This window comes from Bombus terrestris, chromosome 11 (genome assembly GCF_910591885.1).
Source record: "Bombus terrestris chromosome 11, iyBomTerr1.2, whole genome shotgun sequence".
Taxonomy (NCBI): domain Eukaryota; kingdom Metazoa; phylum Arthropoda; class Insecta; order Hymenoptera; family Apidae; genus Bombus; species Bombus terrestris.
In genome coordinates this window covers 9,108,489-9,129,827 of record NC_063279.1, presented here as the reverse complement: position 1 = coordinate 9,129,827, position 21,339 = coordinate 9,108,489, and the positions used below count along the sequence as shown (strand labels likewise).

At 36.6% G+C, this 21,339-nt stretch overlaps 1 long non-coding RNA gene across 4 annotated transcripts in view; it reads left to right on the top strand.

The window, feature by feature from the left end:
• LOC105666247 overlaps positions 1–21,339 on the top strand; it is a 125,101-nt gene that overhangs the window by 2,315 nt on the left and 101,447 nt on the right. For all 4 annotated transcript variants that reach the window (XR_007225694.1, XR_007225693.1, XR_007225691.1 and 1 more), the window contains exons 2-4: positions 6–103; positions 877–1,183; positions 5,342–5,599. This is a non-coding gene — a long non-coding RNA (uncharacterized LOC105666247). The remainder of the gene's footprint in view (positions 1–5; positions 104–876; positions 1,184–5,341; positions 5,600–21,339) is intronic.

The following is a 21,339-nucleotide window of genomic DNA, read 5'->3' as shown; positions in this document are numbered from 1 at the left end:
TACAGAATTTGAATTTGGTACAAGATCACGAGGATTTCGATCCCATCGCTAGTCGTATGTAGCCAGTTGAAACTGATGCAAAGCCGCCGATGATTTTTCCAGGGTAAGCTGTATTATTAACGCCTATTACGCCTAGAACATTTTTTACATTGTGACATGAGATTAAAGTTCTAATTAGAATCGCTAAGAATTATTGATTACTGATTAACGCAAAAAATGTCGCAATTCATTAGGACACGGAAATAAATGAATAATGAATAAACTAATGTTTTATTGTATCCATCTTTTTTTGTATTTAATTAAATAGTACTCCTTGTGGTGATCCCAGAATATGAAAAGCTAAATATTGTATCAACTTTTTGTCACAGAAAAGAACATAAGGAAAGGGATCTAAATGTTTGTGGTAGGTTTCTACCTATAATGTAGGGTGACAAAGTACATATCAAGCTTTTACGAGTTTTCTCGTGAAGTGGGAACTACTTCCACCTCTGGGTAATATTAGTCTTGAGCATGCTACCATCTGTTTTCTGATGTAACCTACTTATATCTACGTTATAGAATACATTCTGCAGTGTATATGGTGCTCGAATGTGAACTTGCGTAAATCTCTTATCGATAAGAAACGGAGTATTGCTTTAGTTCTTTTATCTTATAGAAAATATATTGGAATATATATTGGAATATATATTTTTTGAAAGAAGCATATTTAATATATATTTTTCTAAATGCATTATTTGCAGGATATTTCAATAGAATAAAATTCCCAAATTGAAATTATAAAAATCAGAAGATCAAAAAATTTATAAGGAAATGCGTTGCTTTGCAAAATTTAGTAGTTTGAATTGTCTATGTTTTTCTTTTTTTTTTAAATTGTAGGGAAAAGCAATTACGAAAGAAATAAACGCGCGCGTCGCGACGCCTGCGTCACTACACCCGGCGTACATCCATGGCCAAGGTTCTCCCCGGTCACGGGCAACCCGTTATACGTAGCTGGGAGCCAACACTTGCCCGAGGTCGTCCATGACTATCTTATTCGCCCCAAGGCTTGGAAAAAGTTGATTTCAGGAAGATCCACCTAATACGCTATGAAAATATACAACGCAGAGATGAACATTATTTTCATGCATACAAATGATTTTACCTTGAATTAAAACATTCAAAAGAAGAACTTTGTACGTTAAAGGTAAACGAGAGTTCGATTATGATTGAGTGAATACAATATTTAATTTGTTTATAGGTTGTGTAAATCATCTAAATTTGGTTGAATATGAAAAATAGTTTTGTAAATGTTTAGCCAGAACGAATAATTTAGAATGTAGCGCTCTTATATCGAATCATTTTAGCCGCTTAAATAGTTCTTTGTACCAAATCATTAGGTTCCAACTCGATTAGTGTTGATTAGCATTATTAATGGGATCTTACACGTTGTGCTCGTTGAAAGTTGAATCGAGGACGGATTACTGTTTAAGGATGAAAGATTCCCTAATAAAAGGTGGCTTTATTTGACCCATTATCCTCAATAGATAATTAATTTGTCTTATACATTAACAAGAATAAGCGAACTTCTATGTTCAAGAGTACAAGTTGTGTATGAACAACTCTAATTAGTGAAATAAATTCTGCATCTAACTTCAGAACAAGAAATGCCACATAAACTTTTTCAGTACTAAAAGAAGTTTACATTCTTGACACAATTTCAATAGGTGATATTTCTACTCTATTACCAGCTAATTAGAGCATGATCAATTTTTAATTTAACTTTGAGTAACTTCAAACGTGTTCTTATTAAATGATAAATATTCTTCCACATATGTTAGTAAAATCAGAAATCTATCAATATTTTCTCTATGTTTAGAGTTAAAGATGAAATTCATATATATATATTGCAGGATACAAAATATTAAAGCAAATAAATATTTAGTCGTATCAGGAAGTTCTCTTTTGAAGATTCAGTTTTACGAGCTATAAGAAGCAAGACGAGAGAAGGCCTAGTGGAGCGAACTAAAAGTAAATTCTCTTTCATGTCCTTAGATTTCTGGTTATTTTCTTCTCTTCTTGGAATGTATTACCGGTATCCATCCTTTTCTTGTGATGGAACAGGGTTTGGGAGTTGATGTTGGCTCGTCCGGGGGCGGCAAGTTCAAGGCTACCACGTCCAGGTCACGTCCGGGCATGCTAACCCAAATACGATTACGGTCTGAGTACAGTGGAGAGTCGAGACAACAAACTTGAGATCCAGTTGGAGTTTGCTAGGCCAATGGAACAAGGATCTAGTCCAATTCCCCTTTCAGGATTACACTCCTCAGCGGGCCTGTGGCTTCCTCGTTCTTCCGGAATGTTTGAAAGATATCGCGTATCGTGTCGCCGTCGATGCTATTAGTTTTGCGAAAACCTTTAATCGCGTGGGGAAAACTGGACTGTTTTCGTAATCCGATGAAACGTTCGTACGTTGTGACCTGACCTTCTTAACTTCGACGTTGCTTCTTCTTATTTTCAGATATTTTATTAAAAGATAGCTCCTCTCTTCTTTTTTCTTCATTTTATCCATTTTTTTTAAAGGCCTGTTTGTTTTTCGCTCGCGTTGTTTTTCGCATGTAATCCGACGTTCTTGAGCGCCTGTGTCAATTTATCGCGCGCATTTCAGATATCTTCCCGATTACGAAATTAACAGCGAAATTACTAGCCGATTAAAATTCTGGCACCGCTTTTTAAACGCGCTCTCGCGGTTGATTGCGATTCATGCAGTTGCATCATACCTGTGAAAGAACAATAATACGTAGTAGCTGTAGACTGTTTCATGTCGATTACCTTGAACGAATAGAGTCCCTGTATATTATGGATATAATTTCAGTCTTTTAGCTCGCTAAATTAATAAAATCATCTATTGTGACACGTTGTTATTATTAATCATCGCGATCGATGAGAAGCATTGAACGTATATTCATTAACTGTTTAGACTCGAGTTAAATTTTACTTATAAACAAATAGAATCTTTTATTGTGTAAATCCAATTTCTTGTGACATTTGATCTTCTGATTTTTGTAGTTTGGACCGTTTTATCAATTTCTATTTTTTTGTATGACTATATGCCATAATATAAAATTTGTATATTTTGCACCTATCCATCTGTGATGTATACAAAAGGATGCAATGCGCCGCAAGTTATCCACGTTGTTATTGCGTTTAGTCACGAGGATTATCGCCTCGTAATAATGTCACTAGGACGTCTCATTATGAAACACCCACCAAACACGCGATTTTCTGGAAAGAAGCGAACCAAATGAGAAAATATTCTTGTTTATAACTTCCTCGAATTTTATCATCTAACACGTGCTTCGTTATAGATGTTCATACAGTGCGACATTGTTGCTGATGTCACCATCGACACGTAATAACAATTAACGATTCTATGGAATCATCCGAACGTTGAATTAAAATTGCAAAATTTTCGTTATTTCCCGTAGCTACATAGGAAATGTTGTAACATTCATAACTTCATAATACTATTATGTTAATACAATCTTAGGTCATTGATAATGGCTCTCTTATTGCTAATGGGAGTCAATGAAATTTCATTTCTTAATTTGCCTATCGTTTCGTTTTTTCTTGATTTTTATCAAAGTGATTTCAAGCAGTTTTCTATCTAACAAAACCGACACGTTTCATTTTCAACAGATTACGATTCCACAAGTGAATGGAAGCTCCGCGAGTGGCTTTCCATTAAAATAGCCACAGTGGTTGATCAATCATGGTTGGTTTCACAGGAGGCAAAGTTTGTTCGCAGATTTCCCTACCGACAATCGTACCGCTTGTCTACCATCCGATTCACGTTTTTCCTCAGAGTTGGGAAATACATTCGCTCTCTTTTCCTATTTTCCGCGTGGGACGTGCATTCAAGCGCGTCAACCTTGAACTTCATTCGCCTCTTCGTTTCTCTCTCTCTCTCTCTCTCTCTCTCCCTCTCCTCTTTAACTACCCTGTCCTGTTCTTTTTCGCTATATCTCTCTTTCTCTCTTTCTCCTTCTCTCTGGTTTTCTATAAACAACTTTTCTATTTTTCTCCACTCTCTTATCTCTCTATCAACGTGCGCCGTTTTCCTCTCTCCTACTCTCTTTCGTTTGATTCACTGACGTCACGGCTATCGACCCGAAATCCCAAGACTGGGTCTGTGTGTTTATACTTGCATACACGTGGAGTATTCGCACGTGTACGTTTCTTCTGATACGCTCTACCATTTAATGCATCTCGTCGCATACGAACTCATGATTCGCGTGAATCACACGCACATTTTCGTTATGTTGCTGGGGAGTACATCCTCGATGCCATGGGACGATATCAAACCGGTTTGTCATTAACAGGGTTTACATGGAATTTACAATTTCATTTCGTAAGAATTAATTATTCTGTCGCTCAACTGGAATACATAGAACGATGGATGATAGCTGTTTACGACTATGTCGTTGATTGTAATTGTCATGATACTGAAGAATTACGCTTTGACATTGTTTCAAAAGTCTTATGAAATTAGATACTACAAGAAAATTTGGTTCTCTGTGTTACAAAATATAACTTCTATCAATAGAAATTTCAGAAATCCAAAGAAGTTAAATTCTGTAATAAAATTTTGTCCACTTTTGTTTTGCAAGAAAGTGGAGATTACATCCTATTACGCTATCAATTACATACATCAATTAGAATGATATAATATCAATTAATACATATGATGTAATACTAATATACTAATAAAAATTAATAGATCGTGATGACCTCGAGAATATGCATCAATGGAGAGTGGTAAAACGATGTTTCAAAAGTCGAAGTAATTTCTGAGATTGCAAGCTAAAACTTCTTTCTTTGCCTACAAAATTCTCGAGCAATCTGAACGATTGAACGCCGCGATACAATCTCTAAAATTACATCGGCTATAGTTTAACTCTTTATTACCTTCTTCTTGTATACATGTACTTATTCATATTATGGTACAATCTTTCAACAAAATTTACAGCAAAATCTTCTGGAAAAGTTCTTTATCTCTGGACTATTTTGTTTCTAAGATACATACGAGATAATAAAGATTTTTCTAATCTGGTAACAAGACTATCATTATTAATTCAAACAACGATATCTATGAATATGAATCACGTACTCGATTTTAATATATCGTTCGTAAACAAATAATTAAAATTTATTAATGTACGATAATATGAGATCACGATAAATATTTCTTCTAGCCGTCAGGTTCTCGTTTATTTATATATTTTATCAATATTTATGTGTTCTCGATGTAAAATGTTTAAAGTGTATGATTTTCTCTCATATACTTAACTATGTTTAATTACAGGTGATTCATCGAGGTAGCCGAAATTTGGAGCAGTTTCTACATTGCGTTATGATTAATTTTTGTCGACGCGCGTACGTGCTCCAACTAGACGTCACGTCCTCGTGACCTGTATGCAGCTGTGTGCCCATAGTGTACGTCAGTGTAAGCTCATGCACGTCGTATCGAGACACGTCAAGGCCAGGACTGTAGAAGCGAGGATTCACGATGGAAAATCACGATCACGACGACGGAAAAAATGGAGCTTCTTGCAAAATTCAGGTAAGTATAATAATTGCTCTTCGCGATCATCATTAACATTCATGTTTGACCTAACGTTTCATTAATATACGTCCTATGTAGTAGTATGCGTGTATATTTATCATGTATTGTATTTTACGATGTATGAATTAATCAAAAGATCATATGTACAATTAATTTTATAAATCGTTGGGCTCATTTAGAAATTAAATTCTGCCTCTTAAACGGACAGCGCAACTGGAGATTTTATGCTTATGATTATTACCAATTACGAATGTATCGATTACGAATCTGACGAATCTCAACATTAAATAACAGCGTGATTAGAAAGAATCAGGATATCGAGGATAATGGAGGATAATTCTAGTAATGCAGCAATCGCATTAAACCCATTGGTTTTTCCTCTTTTCCACCGCTGGAAATTCCGTTTTCGACATTAACATAAGATGTACTTTGAGCGTGCAAGCTTAGCTTGTGTGGTCGGATAACAAAGGAAAGATAACGAATAATAGCGGTCACGCGTTTTAGACGACGATCGTAAGAATGTGGAAAGTTCAATCGTACACTAAGAATGATCTCGTTGGTAAGAGGTAGACTGGGGTTAGGTCAACTGAAAAGCCTATCTTTAATGATCAGCCTGCGGTAATGGCCCATTGTAAAGTGTAAGTCAGGTGATATAGCGATGTGTGTGTTCAGTGTCCTTGACATCCGCGTCCTTGTCAAGAATTTTTCCGCATTCGATTGTTGTTCCAAGCATGCTCCGCGAACTGCAAATGGAGAGGAGGGAGAAACAGGATAGAGAAACGGAATCCGGAAAGTAGAAGAAGACGGAAAGATCGGTTGTTGAATGGTGGACGGCACTCGACCTTCGTTGGGAACTACCTACATGGTAAAAGATAAAGCAGACAACCGGGTAACACGTAGAGGAACTATACAGTGCGTCGCAAAAGTATTTGAACACCTATAGAATTCAGTTTTCTGAATATATCAGGTAGTTCGAATATGAGAAAGTTACATGCAATGTATATAACACGTTCATTAAAATTTTCTATGATAAGTATCTAAAAAACGATCATCAACCATTGTATATCGTTCATTTGTATTAGCTCGTGATGGCAAGGAAATCATTTGTCAATCACTTGAATTTCAAAGATACTACTTGTCGATCGATTTTCAGGATTGTTTAAATTGAGAAGCACGCGGCAGAACCGGCGCTTATAAAATTTTGTCACTTTATACATCGCATGATGCCTATAAAGAGGCAAATTGCGAAACAGAATACAAAAAATAGATCGTCGAGGAGTACATTGGTAGTTGAAGTCTTATAAAAATAGAATTCGTTTCTTCATTTGTAATTATAATATGGCAACCGCGTCTTCGTTAAACGTATGTACTTACGTCTCTTTAATAAACGTGACTTCGTTGAGATTTAAGTAACATGATACGTTTGTAAAATCTACTACGATTTAGTTAGGATGGTTAAACAGGCTATTATTAGAAGATAATTTGTAATTTCGTTTGGTTATTAACGCCTTGTTGAAGTATACAGCTTTTCAAAGCATCGTAAAGCAACGGGGAGTCTTCTGTCAAATATTTACAACCTCAACTGTTCTCTCATAATCGACTACACCTGAAATTGAGGAAACATCGCATTCTGTCCTTTTGACTGTTCGAAATTTACGGCTCCTTGTGGACCGTTACGCCTTACGCTTTGAATACTCTTAAGTATTCGGCCCTGAAATATCGTAATGGATTTTCAAGAGTCGAAGAGTAAGTTGGTATGATTTGCGACCTTTGTTACTCCGTATTCTTTTCATCTGTTTTCGCAAAGAAACACATCGTCGCAAAAATATACATTTTTTCTTTAGACACGCCAAAGGGAAACCTTGAACCGTCTCTTTGTTACATCGAATGTATTACAAAGTTTCGGGATCGTTCGATTCTTTCTTTAGACTCTTTAAATCATTTGAAAAAAAGATGATCAGGTACTCTTGCACACAATCGAATTAGTATTTAGTAAAGTATTACAAGTTATAAATACTAATACATTTTATTGACAAGATAGAATCAACATAATAAAGTTGCACAAGTTAATTTTACAAATTTCAAGCCACTCGTACACGTAACTATAATTATAAACTTTTAACTAGTTACTAATTTCGACATTAGTGATCAATGATATCACTCGTAACAGATACCAGAGATACCACTCAGCACGTAATATTAGTTGTATTACTAGAACTGATGTTAATAAAATCATCAATTTTATTACTGATTGACAAGAGACAAATTACAATCTGTGACTTGTATAATTATTTGGTGTATCCTATACATAACTTACACAAGCTTATAATATACAAGCAAATACAAAAATAGCTCTACATCTCTTTGAAATCATATCGTCGTCATTTCTACCGTCTAATATCATTTCAGATATATTCTCCAACATCCTTCAGAACGGCGATTCTTTTATTCTGCCCTTTGAAATCGTATACGAGATTTACGGAGACAGGATCGTCGTAAAAAGCATTGGAGGCCTTCGAATTTACCTATGAATAAAAACCATGGCCCTAAAGTGCTCTTAAACCGTCTGGGAGTTCTAATGTGCACTGCTATACGTATGGCGTGATTTTTCTGTCGAACAATGCCTCGTAAAATACTCGATGGCCTCAGGCTCGTGTCGCATGATCGCTTTACTGCCGTCACTTCGCAACGTTGACAATGACAAAGTGACTGATGAGACACACGCGATCGTTCGCTGGTAACGAAGGATTTTGGACCACGTTCAATGGTACGCGAATCCTGGAGTTCACGATGGCGCTTGTTTCACGAACGCGTTTCCCGTTCTGATGTTAAAATACATCGAGACGTATCGACGAAGGTCAACCTGTTATTTAGTTGTTATTAATAACCGTGACTACCACCACGTCACGAGCAAATTTCGTGTCCGTGTTGTGTCAGGACATATACAAGCTTCTGCCTCGGAAATAGTCGGCATTCTGAATGAACAGTCGCCATTCGGTCTAAATACATCAAAAGTATATAAGGCTATTCAAGATGTCTATTATTAAGAATGATTCCAAGAAATTCGATCGTTGCTTTGAAATCTGACCACTTCTTGTACCATTCGGTATACTCGTAGATTTTATGGAAAGGAAAACAGGGAATTCGTCAAAGTATCAAAATTAAAGGAATATCATTTACAAAGAATATCTATTAAAAGTATAGTAAAAATAATGCGACTTGTTGTTGGTATAATTTTGCTTATGGCAAATTTATCATTCTCGCGCTGTTTAAAATAGGATCGTGATGCGTAGAGTGGGCGAAGAAGCGTGTTGTGCCATTCCAGTTACCAAAGCAGGTTCGATTTCCGTGTGCGCGCCACTGCGGTTATTGTTAGAGCAACGAAGTTACGTGCTCGTTTACTCAAGTGGTTGATATACTGGCTTTAACATGTGAGCACGTGTGTGTAAAACAGAGGCCAAAGTGCACCTATGCCCGCGATTTCAGGCTAAAAACGGAGCCAAGGATATCGGGACGATAAGCAGGGCTAGGGTAATCCAAGCCCAATACCGTGGCTGTTCTTTGTTGACCAAGGACTGTCATCAATTCTAAAATTGTTCTTCCAGTTTGTTCTACGATTCCGCTCGATCGCCATATAAAGCATTCAACCCTTATTCAACAAGTACATAAGTCAGTTTGAAGTTATAATATGATGGTTTGGGGTACGTTTAGAGGAAAATTCAGTAACTTTGATTTTTGATAACTAAAAGTATAGGAGTAATAGATATACATACACGTGGTCACAGTACTAGTGTGTAAATATTTTACATAAATTTTGAAATACTCAAACGATAAGAATGTAAAGCAGTTTCATGATATTTTCAATAGGAAATAGAAAACAAATGTAGAAATGGGTAAAAGAAATGTAGAAATGAGTATCCAGATATCCAATTGTCTGTATCAGGATTAAATTGTAATTTAGCTAAGATAAAATGTGCCATTTAGAAAAGAGGTCAATTAGAAGCACGAATTGCTTCTTCGTTTTTGCAAGAAACTCCGAAAAACCAAGTAATTGCCTCTAAAGGTCGGCATAAGGAGATTTTCTTATTTCGTTCTCTTCGTTTACCTTCAACCAGCTTTATAACGACTGCTTTACTATTTGTGCATCCTTGGTCGAGGCGAAGGTTAACCAAGGCAATCTTCTTAATTCGTCAAGGATCATCTTTATCTTAGAGAAAGCGAGACTTTCTACAGATGTTTACGAAAGTTATAAGGTACTTGGTTATAAGGTAGGCATGGAACGCTTGATGAACCTTTACGGTTTCATGCCTAAATCTCGGATCGATGCATGCTGTGAACAATTTACATTACGGCTCATGTTCTTAGGGAACTTTTTTCGGTACAAACGATTCAAAATCTTCAGAACCGTTCTCTTGCTTTCGTTCTATTATTTATTTTGTTCTATCGACATAACTGTATCGGCATGTATTTACGAATGCCACAACTCTTTCCTACATTGTTAGCCCCTAAGGATGTTCCTACCTTGGTACTACGGCAATTTAAAGTATTGTACAAGTCAAAGTTCGTTCGTATTCTTATAAGATACATTAGATTCAGCTAGAATCAAACATACGATAAATACTTATTATTCACGTTATAGTACCACGTCAGAATTTACTTATAATTCTCAATGAGAATTGATTGTAAAATTCTTCCAAATAAAAAAGAAGTATTCTTATAAGATCTATTGTATAAACACTTATCACTGAATTCTTTAGATTATGTAACTCGAATCATTCTTGGAAGTCATTGCGTGTAAATTCGAAGAGGGATTCTGTGATATTTTTATACTACCACAAGCATCTTATTACATTTATAGAGCGTATAGAGCGTAACATAGGATCTATATAGGATCTATATACCTTTTTAACATAATTGTCTTTACATTTAGTTTTATCATTATCAACTTTCTACGATAGGATCAAAATATCTCTAAATGATCAAAAGTCTCAATATGTAATTTACCACGATTATAAGAGTTACTTAGGAAAACACGAACTTTATCAAGCATCGATGAAGAATATAATTAAATGTCCAAAAATTCATCGTCGGAAATCGTTTATAACTCAACGGTATCGAGGAGTGAACAACCTGCAGCACAGCTTAAATACAATTTAAACATCTATGAATATAAATATAATTCATTTTCATCTACCCAAACATATTCGTACACATAATGTAACACACATGTCACTTACTCCAGTCATATAATTACCATATATACAAATTTTCGCGACAGCTGTACCGTGTCTGTCTGAATGAACACATTAGCCTCGTTTAAACAGATTTATGAATCACTATACATATCCAATAACGTATATCACCCACGAGGGGGTCATAAACGCCAACGTGAAAATATATTGATCATCACCAGCGAAGAAGTGAAACGAAATTCGAAGGGTCTATGATTTGTTCATGCAATAGTCGTATTTGGAAGGTGTGTTTGCTGCGGGCAGAAAAATTGGCCGTTTTATGATGGCCGGAGGAAGGCATCGACGTAATTGAAAGAAATACAGTTCGTCAGGTATCCGCAGCCATAAATCCGACCAACGGATCGTAAAACGGTCGATTCTTTTCACTTTCGTTGAACGATGAAATGTGTGTCAGGAGGTCATCGGGCTATTGGCCGTGTTCCACTTTCCGAGTTCCTTTTCCCTTTTCGAGATCGAGGACCACGCCGCGCTCTCTTCGTGTGTTTGCGTTTCGTGAAAGGGGGGAATCGATACAGAAAGGAAAAAACGGAACGTCTTTTTCCTTCTTACTTTTACACGCTGTGTTTCGTTTGCCAGATTTCGCAACCGGCCACTCTTCCATCGCGTTACTTCCCTTTTTGGTCTGTTTGCATTCGACGATTTTAAGCTTTCACGGCCCCGATTTATACAGTTGCTACTATTTGAGTTTTTTTTTATTCTTTCTTTTTGGTGTGTTACATTTAACAGAATTATATCTTAATGTTTCGCTAGATATCAGGTAGATAAGAGAATCCCGTAATTTCATTTCGTGCGTTGTAATCTAATGACATTCGGCCATGAAATGATTTATTAAAAACATTGAGACTTCTTTCAATCATCTAGATTATTTGATTATTTTATTTTCCCAAATTATTTAGGAAATTTAGTGAGTATGAATTGATCATCAAAGAAAACATTCTAACTCTATAACTTATTTATCTATTAATTACATTATTAACGTTATTAACAGGATAAAGTTAATGCTTCTTCCTACTTTCGTCGTGCTCTTTCTTTCCATGTACGGGTCGAGGTAATCTCGAAAATTTATCGTGGGATGTTTGTGAAAACATCCGGTGGCGTTGATATTTAAAAAATGTTGATTAATGTCAGCCCGTGTTTCCTCTGCGTGTTTCTCTGTACTATCCGAAGTAATTTAAAAGATATAACGCACCATGAAAGAGTTACGATGAAGTTCAACGGTTCTGACATTTGTAAAATTTTGATTAACACGTCTAATGCCAGTACCTTAATTGATTAATATAATATTAACATAATGATAATATAATACATACACAGGCTCACGCAAGTATTCGTTCACTTTTAAATATCTTTTATAAATATATTATCAATGTTATACGAAACATTTTGAGAATTTATTAGCATTGTAAGGGGATTCTCGATTATCGTGATTTGTTCTATTTCGGAAACAATATATCCGCATCGCGGGACAATAAATCTTTCTGGTACTCGATGAAGCAATTACGATAGAAAGTGTGACAGTGGTGGCTGTAAACTTGTTTAATGACTGTTGCATCGTTGAAATGAATTTACGTAATCACACGAGTGAAAAAGGCATTAGACATCGAAAGGGCAGACAGGTATTAATGATTGTAACCGTAATTTTCGCGCGGACGAATCACTTTAGGCGATAATTTATCTTCTGTTAATTAGCTATGTCGTTCATTAAATTGATAATCAGCAATTGCGATTCCACGTGTCGATCATATAAATGGCAACATTAATAGTAATATTTCTATCCATATTCAGAGAGTTATTATAGCAATAGTCAGCACTTCAAAACATAGTTCTAAATATCACTATTCTGGCTCATGAAAGATTTAAACACGTACGATAAAAAACTTCTATATATGTATGATGCATATGTTCTATGTGTTATATAAAACATCTTGAAGTTTCATTAGCATTATAATGATACTCGACTGTTATGACTATGTCAGAAAAGTTTCAAACGGGTCTGAAAATATACATATAGGAATTCCGATCTATTCAGCGCAAGTATATATTTCGCATAGATGACAAAAGTATTTCGATAATCGGATTACTTAAATACATAATAAATCACAGTATTCGGCGGGGCCATATTTAACATTTATTCGTTCTATACATATTCTATTCTTTTATTAAATATATGTCTGCAATAAATGTCTTCTAATTTCTACGTACGTTTCCTGCAGGTTGATCTTTCTTTTAACCAATAGAAAAAAGAAAAAAGAAAATTCCCCTCGTGCTTAAAATGTTTCGTACAACACCCATAACATATTCGTAAAAGGTTTCTATAAATATTCCAGCACTTCCGTCAATTACTCCATGTAAATATACACCGCGCTATGTAATATCATTTTACTTTATTAGGTCGTAACAACATCGTTAAATAGCGATACGATGCGATGGTATGGTACATTAATGGCCGCGTTATTATCAGTTCGTCGTAAATACGCGATACAGATGACGGCGAATCGCGTGTAATCGGGTAGCCATTAATATCAGTCCGCCTCGTTGATATAATTTCAACGGCGACCGCGACTACTTATCCCGGAAACGGCTTTCACTTTCTCCCCCACTAACGCGGGTAACTTTCACTAACGAGGCCTCCGCGAAACGACTCGTGCGCGCACCTACGATAGTAGATCGGTAGAGAGGAGAGAGAGAGAGAGAGAGAGAAAGAGAAAAAAAGGGAACTGAGAGGAAGGAAGAATCGGGTTTCTGGGTCGGTCAGGAAACAAAGCGAAGCCCCGTTGTCCCTTCGTCCTCGCTCGACGACCTCGTGAATTCGTTGGACGGAAGGATGCCAGCCTTTCGACGATCGAAATTTCCCTTCCACTCCGATGTATGACATTGAAAACGATTAGTGTACGATGTCGTGAAGAATGTTCGTTTTGTATGTATACGGGATGTTTGAACAGGTTGCGTGAACTGCTAAATAGTAAGGGACACGAAGAGCCACGATGAAGAAATTTCCTTTGTCCTCTCGTTGTTTGAGCTTTGACATCGTCATCTTCCATTCAAGGACGCTTTTAAGTTGCCTTTACGAGTTTTTTCAAACGTATTTTATCGGACGAATATTAACGGTGCTTGTGATTTATGTTATTGGATTCTACAAGTTTCTTTCATGTCACAGTTTAACCTATTCTCTAGTGATTTCTTTTTAATGGATTCAGCGGTTTGTTAGCAGCCTCTGACCAAAGGGTAATCTTATTGTATCGTTGAGACAAAGAGTTTGTAATGTACGTATAGGATGTACTCGCTGTTCTTTGTCTGAACAATTTTGGAGAGAAGAAGTTATAATATCGAAGATAAAGTTAATGTTAAAAAGGTGTGAATAAATTTTGAAATATTTCTTAACAAACACTTAACATTTCATCAAGTAACATCTTTGTAATATTCCTCAACAAAAATAAGGTTTTAAGCGAACGGAGCGAAATTTCGTTTGTTACGCAACTTCACATTAAGAATTTTAATGCAAACTACGATCGTTCGTCAAGTAACTAACATTGGCATTCGGAGATTAAAATAATCCTGGCCCTATTATTGAACATCTGCCTTCGAGTAACTTACTTAACTAGCCATAAAGATTCTCAATGACGCTAGGAATAAAATGGTAGAATCGTCTGAACGTCTGTTGACATATTTTTCGGACCGTTCGAGCCTGTTAACTCTAGGAACAATAACAAAGTCAAATATACTTAACAGACAGTCGCAATTATGGCAGGCAATACAGGTTTGCGTCGATACTTGTAAATACATAAACCTGTAAACGACGAGCTCGAGGAGGCACGCGAGGGCCACGTTCGAAGACGACCTCGTAAAACCGGAAGACGCCTCTGCGTACCTCTCTGTCGTGTGTCGACACTATCTTACTTCTTTTCTTTCTCAAAACTGACAGTTTTACCGATGGCGAAGGCTCGATCGTAAAATTCTGTTCTGGCGACCTGGCTGCGACAGATGTTCCCGCTTTTAGATATAGTTTTAACGTTCTCTACCATCGTTACGGTCACAGACCGAGAAATTGTTGCGCGTGGCTCTAGAATTCAGCATATGAGGAAGGAAGCGATCATCCGTGAGAAGAACCTACGTATTTCTCCTTTTTCTTTCTTTTATTTTTACGAATTTTATTTGTTAAAGGACTGGAAAAAATTAACTAAATTGAATACTAAATACTACTAGGTTCGTAAATAAATGATAGTGTAGAAAATAATGTAAGGGATCTTAATATAATGTACGCGAGAGATTATCGATGAATATCGTTGAGCAAGAAAGAAAGCAGAAGATCTTAGCACAGTGAGAAATTATATAAAAACTATTTTTTTAATGAAATACGAATACGAAGTTTGTAATAATTTATATACGAAAAGATCAAATAGATATTTGAAAATTCAAATTAATTTCAACAAATTTCACATTACAATTAAAGAGAAGTTTCAAAATTTCTCTTCGAATTCGAATTTCTTTCATCCAGCAACTACTTCCTTCTTAACTTTCTAATATCCAAATCCTCTCAAAGTAGGTTCACTCAGCTTTGTCTGTTATTCGCCGAATCGCTATCGTGTTGTGCGATTAGATTCCAAATGGAAACACAAAGGCAGAGCGACATTATGCTAAGCCGATGGCGTCAGGAAGCGACGAATGTGGCACGCGTATCATGTGATATTCGGATCGGTATCGTATGTTTGCATTATTCTGGCGGTTCATGGCCTTCGAAAAGGGATCGAATAGGGACGTGGCAACACACTTTGGACGATTAAGTGGGTCATGACTCCAAAATATATGCTACCGAACTGTCTGCTCGCACGGGTTCTATAGAACTCAACTTTCAGGCCGTCTGCCTTTCGAGGTTAAAGGTCAGCCGGCTTCTACGTCTCACACGAAACGTATTTATAGCAGGAGACTTGTTACTCGTCCTATGCGATTCTATCTACCGTTTATCGAACAAACTTTCGCCTTTTCGATTAACGTCTTTCAATCAAAATCTTGTATCGAGATTATTGCCTCTCTCCGATATCTTCATTTTCAAGGTTTACTTATACAGAACAGAATTACATACATATACAGTTCCTATGAATAGAGCTAATAATCTGTTAAGATTTGAAAATCAATGTTTCTTTATCTTTGCGTCGAAATAGATAACGAGGCGCCCTAGATAAATTCTATCAGTATGTTTTATAAATAGAAAAAAATATTTATTTGATAGAAGCGAAAAGGAGATCTCTTAATCACAAACTCCTACAATCACCGAATTAATAGTCAACAAAGATAAATCAATTTCATTCAGGTCAATTCTAATCATTGTAAACGCAAATACCATCTATTTATAATGGAAATGAAACGTAACGCTAAAAGATTGGGAATTCGTAAATAAAGAGATTAATATTCATTCTTCGACCTTTTTGCTCCGCACAAGTACTACTGTTAACATTAACATTACTTGTTAACTGTTAAATATTTATAAATCCTCAAACAGAAGCCGCGGTAAAATGTGGATGAGCACATTTGTCATTCTGCCAGAGCAAGTTCAATTCACTTTCTAATGTGGAGCAGCATCGCAGCTAGTTGAACACGCGAGCGTTCGTTGCACGCGAATGGGATTTGATGCTCGCCAAAGGCGGGAAAACAGCCGACCTTGTTTCTATTCGACGAAAGTAGAATGTCGAGGGAGACGTACGAGAAGAATTCCTACGGATTCATTGTCTGCCCGTGGACAATGGGGAATAAGCGAAGCTCAAAGTGGGTGAATAGGTCATGAGTTACGCGGTACAAGCGCAGGCAGTTGGTCGTCTTTCTACGGGCAAAATGGACCACGCGGGGACGCGACCGGTTAAATCGAAAGTCGAAGGCGACATGTACAGCTTCGTATTCGTCCGTGTGAAAGCTCATGGAATGATACGTTATTGAAATTCCTCGCTGATTGCTCGGTTGTTCGCTTTCGCCGATGATATACATACGCGTGTATGTGCACTCTGGCGAATGTGGAACTTTCTGATTCGCCGATGTTTCGAAACAGCGGACTGTGTTTGTTTTTGAAATTATGCTCCTGTGAACTAGATTTCGGATTAATATATGAATCACTGAGAAGAGTAGTATCGATCAAGTTTGTAAATTGGAAAATAGAGTAAACGCGATGATGGGAATATTTTTTTAAGTTCGACGCGAAATCTATGTATTGTTTATCCTACGTTTATGGCAAAGATTCTTTACATCTTTGTACATTTAAATTTCTCATAAATGTATAGACGCGCGTAGTAATGATTAGATAATTGCCAAAAAATGATGTGCGTGGGGATTGGAAATTGTTGATATCAGTGTTTGGACAGAGTTGGATAATCATATGGGAAAGTTTCCTGTCGTAAGATTTCGTTGCTGTTGCTTCGAGTCAGTAGATTTCGTTTAGAAGTTGCTACTCTAATTTTATTTGATTATTTCTCTTTCGAACGTACTGGTCGACCCATTATCCTTAACTACTTCCTATAAATTCATTCTAAGCAGTTTAAACTTTGAAACTAGGTTCCGTAACTGCAATTTACGTAGCGTTGCGCAGCATTTACTTCTTCACACTTTCCTCCCAGTTCTTTGCTTACATTTTTTCCAATTCCTGAAACTACCGTTATTGCCAAGTATTATTACTACTATTAAGTAATAAATGTCTCAAAGTATGATATTAACTAATATTTCTCTTTACAGATGAGTATTACTATTAATAACAGAGAGAAAGAAAGCTTAACCAGATTCACGTTGACTGTTTCAAACGTTTCTACAATCGGGAAACGAGATTTGTAGCGGACGACAATTATAGCGACAATTCAAACATGCTAAACAGCCACTCTGATCTTATACTTTAGTCTACGTATTCGTTTGTTCAAGTAAATTTGGTATGCGCGAAACCAGACAGCAGTTACTGCAGTTGTGTCATATTACAGGATTTATATTATTATTTATATATTTTATTGATCAAACGATACCTTGTTCGGCTAAATTACTGAATTTGAATCTCTATCTTCCATTATCATTTGCTATTTTATTTACCAAACCTATATTATTAATTTGTAAAAAAATTCTAATCCAACGATTAAGAAAATAATTCATCTTTCTTTTGTACAACGTTCGATAATCTCTTCGTGAAGATTTAAATTGTTCATTGAGAAAAGAGAGGACCGCAGTTGGATTCTTGTTCCGATAAAATTGGTTCAACAGGTGCTGCCCTCTGGCCGATATTGCCCGAGTGAAAAGTCGCGGTAGATCGCGATCCGCAGGATCGTTTAAGTAACAGCTGCATCACGATCACGGGAGGTTCGTCGATCGTACTCTCACTTTCTCTGCGATATTTCCGACGACCCGGTTTTCAGGCGACACAGTTCGCCCCATCAAACGAGAAAGTGAACGCGTAGACCTGCTCTCCTCCCTCTTCTTCGCCTCATCATCTTTCCTCCTCACCTTCTCTTCTTTTAACCGGTGAAATCCCCCGTGCGTAGGCGAGGCGGGAAGAAAGCTTTTGTCGAGTCGCTGTAACGCGGTAATCAGTGTCCCAGCGACTTATTATTACTTTCGAGAAACGACGGAGATAAATCTGTCCCAACGACTTCCTAGTAGAACGATAGAGAACAGAGAAAGCTTTGTCCTCGTTATTCGAAATCAGCTTCTGTCACGCCGCTTTCTGTTTTGATAGACCGTTTGCATATTATTTCGCGTTTAATAAGAAGATGCAGTTTTGTTTTTAGCGCAGATCAAAAGAGTTATCGTTAATGATGAAATTAGTTTGATCAAATTGAGGAAACTATTTCAGTTAATAATTTCGTAATTGTAGATCACAGCTGAACAGCATAACAGGTCACGTTTCCCGTTCTTTAAAACTCGATACGTCGTCAACTTTATAATTTTTCATTATCTATCTAAACTATCTTTCTATTTGTATATATAAATATTTTTATCAAATCGAATATAGTCTTGATTTTTCATGAAACTTTGTAGATTTGCAATCAATCGCTAAAGAGTTTACTATTTTGAACGCGGAACAGCAGTTAAAAATACATTTTTCGCGATACTTCATAAAATGTTAATTTTCCCTTAATCGAGCACTAAATCGAACACGTCGACTACATTTTTTCCTGATTGAAGCTTACGTTGGTTGAATTTCCCAGAAATAACGATTCTCGTAAAGAAGTGTCGAAACGTTCAAACAACAGAGAAAGATACAGAAGAATAGGATTACTTCATAATCAACGTATCGAGAGCACTAGGCTTTAATTACCGAATAATATAAAGATCGAAGAGTCGACAAAGATAGACTTACCACGCTTTTCCCATGCATTCCTCGATTATGCGTAATTTCTTTGTGTAAAAAAAAAAACATGTCGAAGTAGCGATTTATTTTTCCAGGTATCCTACTGGTGTTCACAATTAACGAGGAGATGTATTTAAAGGAGATTCGAATTCGAAGCACGGACACAGCAGAAATACACATACCGATCCCATCGGAGAATAAGAGTGTGTCGCGTAAGCTGGTATTTTCAGCGGGATGACAAACGCAAAGATACCGTGACGTCAGGGATCACAAGCGACATTCCATTGTCGCGGAGGTCGACCGTGGTTCGTTCGTGTCGTAAGAGGAAAGCACGAAAGTCATAGAGGAAGTAGTTTATTAGGGAACTCGTTTAAACAATGCGTATCCAATACATCGAGTCATAGCTATAATTGAACGCCGCTTTAATATCCATCGGTTATCGTGACTGAAATATGCAGGATGTGCCAGGACGGTGGTACAATCCACAACAAGATGATTCTTTATGAAGAAATAAATAAAGAATTTATCAACTTTACTTTGTACACAGGGAACATTGAAAATCTATAAGCACGCGTTTATTAATAAGTTTCAATTTAACGGATCCATCCGTATGATGAATACAAACGTCGATAGGAATCAGATTTTCTTATAAAATCTTCCTATCGAGGGAATAATATCGCGCAAACAAAAATTAAGTAAAAACCCGTGTTTAAAAAATGATAAATTTGCACAAAATGCTAGAAGAAATGTTATCGTGTACCATGTCTGTGCAAATACCTTTGTTGATCGCATAATTTTGTACTGGTAAATGTAACGACACGAGTCGCTTCTTGTCATTAACATTATCTTATTTGCTCGAAACGTACAATTAGTATGTACACGAGTAACTATTTAATGAATTCCCAGAACCTTCTTTCTCAAGAACGAAGTCTTGAAACGCAAAAGCTTTATTCTGCAATTTTAACCTACGATTGCATAAGAAATCATCCCCTTCCCGATGGTATCACTCTTATTAGAATATTCTCTATGTAACAAGCAAACCAATGAACACTTCTTATGTGACGAATGCACTTTCGTCTGGTGACTCGAGACTATCCATATTCATACGGTTCCCACAGTGACACGAGCTTCTGGAAACGCTCATGGTACGTTTGCACGAGGCGTGTACGCGTGAGATCATCCATACATTAAACGTCTTTCCTACGCGAGTCAAGGTCAGTTTTCAAGGCTTACCGAAGCGTTTCCTAGTTGATTACGTTCAATGGAACACATTATGCATGTGCGTTCGACTGGATGTCAACCGATAGCTGGCTGTCCTCATGCGCTTCAATTCGCTCGTCAATGAGGACAGATCCATGTACTTGGCATATCGCGGTTCGCAAACCACTCTTTAACCTGTTAAGCAAGCCAGACGAGCTAACTTTGTCACTCGGATCGCCAATCGTCTGGATATAACAATTTTTTCATTTGGTTATATCGTATCCTTCTTTGTATGTCGTTTTATTTCTGTTGAAACCAAAATATATACACGTTGTTCAAACTAATTATAGGATCGTTGCTATATGTCGGTAGCAACCGATATTTATAGATCGATTTATAGATCGTTATTCGTGTCACATACATAAATTGTTGAATTTGCTTTAAACGAAGCAGGAAGTACAAAATCCCCAAAGCAAGTCTTTAATTCAAGGAATTTTCCTCCAAACGATTCAAAATGTTATATACTGTCTTTTAGTGTGCGAGAAAAATTATTTATTTATTTTTTTTTTATTAATTACTGATAGCAGAAACACATTTTGTGAGATGATATTCCAAAGAAAATATAACACAAATTTCAGAGCAATTTTATCGAGAACAAATACGTTCATCGTTTATTGAATCAATAATTTATTGAAGTACAATGTACATGGAAAGATAAAGTGCAATTTCGAACACAAGAGGATTAGATTGGTAAATGTTTCGTTGTATTTATCCAAGTACATATTTAATCGAGAAAGAAAACATTCATGAGGAGAAGCAGCGTTTGAGTAGTCGAGCTGAAGGAACAAAGCACATTCGCATCTCATATTGGAACGAAACAGAGTAGCAATGCTATACGGATGTATGTATAATGGCGACAAGGCTACGACTCGAGCCGTTGAACGAAATGCGTAGACAAAGGAGTCGCGAGCGAG